The sequence below is a fragment of the Echinops telfairi genome, unplaced genomic scaffold (genome assembly GCF_000313985.2).
Source record: "Echinops telfairi isolate 266 unplaced genomic scaffold, ASM31398v2 ScPeMD7_48;HRSCAF=171, whole genome shotgun sequence".
In the NCBI taxonomy this organism is placed as follows: Eukaryota; Metazoa; Chordata; class Mammalia; order Afrosoricida; family Tenrecidae; genus Echinops; species Echinops telfairi.
The window spans coordinates 1-2,264 of NW_022103946.1; positions in this window are offsets into that span (position 1 = coordinate 1).

Below are 2,264 nucleotides of genomic sequence, written 5' to 3' on the forward strand. Positions count from 1 at the left end.
CCTCGGAAATCGTGCTGGAGGATTGGACCTCTTGGTTCAGAAAGCATTCCAAATGTGACACACACACACACACACACACACACACACACACACACTGATACTGTGTCAAATATAAACCATAACAACCATGGAGTACGGAGCGGAACTTCCCCAGTGGGATTCTGAGGCCTTACATCTTTACAGGAGCAGACAGAGTCATCTCTCTCCTATGGAGTCGCTGGTGGGCTCAAACCGCTGACGTTTTGCATAACTGCCCAATGCGTTGCACACTGCGTCACCAGGTTTTCTCCTTAAATTCACCCTCATGCAGAACCCCCCTGCCCCTTCAGTGTGGACTTTACCTAGTGACTTTCTTCTAATGAAGCAGAATCCAGCAAAAGTGGAGGGCTGTGCTTCCTGTGTTAAGGTTGCAAAGTACCGTGGCTTCCATCTCGCTGGAACTGTCTCTCTCTTGCCTTCTTGTTTTCTCCTGGTGAGAAGGCCAAAAATAGGCCCGCATGGCAGTGAATGGCTCATGGGGGACTTTTACCCTCAGAAAAACATTCTGCAAGGAAATCATTTGTACAGTGACCTTGTGACTGAAGGTTGGGATGGACTCTTCCCTGTTTAGCTTCAAAATGATACAGGCTAAGAGGCTGCATTTATTTTTCTGTGGGGCTGTCCTCCTCCGTGTGCTGGAGGGATTCTCTGATGCTGGAAGCTATGTCCTTATGTTACGCCGCGTTGACTAGAGAAGCAAATTCAGTGACACTCCGAAGTGTGTAAGAGAGAGCTTTGTATCAAGAGATAATTATATCCTCCTGCACACATCCCAGTCCAGTCCAGAACAAGTCCATACGTCCAAGCGTAGCCCACAAATCCATCTTCTGCCTCCTGCAGCTCATGCAATGATCCAGATTGCAGGGAGATCATAGGCCAGTGGGCACAGGCTTGTCTGGATCCACTGCTGGTGTCTTGGGGAGCTCTCTGATTGACTGGACAGCGGATAGTTGAAACAGAGAGAGTGGCCTCCCTCCAGAGAGCCATTTGTCTTGGTGGCACCTCCAAATGAGCTGCAACCCCATTAACAGGCTAAATCCTACCCATATCTTCTTACAGGTGCCATGTTGGTACCAAAAAAACCCACTATCATTGTCTCCCCATTGCCTACTTGGAACTCGTACACAATTCTTTAGACATATGTAACTTTTAAGCAAAATGATACTAAGGCCATTTTTGTGCCTAACAAGATAAAACTGAAATGCATAAAATTTAAAATGCGCCAGCCTCATTTAAACGCAATATTCTGTAAGTGAATAAAACAGAAATATTCTATGCTTCACAACAGTTTGTATGTAAACACTTACACCATAAGCCTGTAGTCCTATCAAAATATTCTCCCACCCATGAAGGTTTTAAACCAGGCACTTTGTGTTTTTATCTCCTCTATGTTGCATATCCAATCTTTATATTGCCCACATATATCAACCCAGTGCCCTGAGGAGACTGGCATGTTCTCTGATGTGAAGAAACTTCATTTCAGTTGGAACCTTGTGAATCCACATCCATTAGCAAAGTCAAACCAGGGCAGGCCGTGCATAAAGTCAGCAGCAATAGGCACCAGTTCACAGGCTCATAAATCTTCTCGTCATCAGTTTGTGTTCTGGTCAACTCCTTGTGCACCACCTCGCTTAGCCTCACCAGGGTGCCCATTGGCCAACTCCCCTTTTGACCATGGGTCCTGTCACACATTCTCAGTGACCGTAGTCCCTTTGGGCTAGGTCATGCCATAGGCTCAGGTTCTGCAAAGCTTTTTGAACTTCAGACCAGCCAACCCACTCGTGTCTTCTCCTCTAGCGCCTGTGAGCCAGGTCCACACGTGTCAGTGTCCAAACCCAACCCATCTCTCTATTGCTAATTTTCTCACATTTTCATTCAATAGTTAAGCCAGAGCTTCCGCTAGTGAGCTTTCCAGGCTGCCCGTAAGCTCTCTTTAACCTTCCATCCTGGAGAGGACAGTTTCTTCATGACTCCACATTGTTCCAGCTTCAGGCACAAACCTCTAGTTCAAAATCCAAAGAGCCGAAGAGCTCCTCTTTTTTCCTTCAGTGTGTCAACATCAATCTCAGCAAGTCTTTTCAAATTCACATGTCCAGAGCATCCAAGGCACTAGGTGGGGCTTATCTTTTCAGAGCCGTCTTTGCAGGCAACTCCTATACACATTTAAAGATCTAATTTAATGGCTGAAGGCAGTGGGTTTGCAAACTCTCTGTTTTCATACTTCC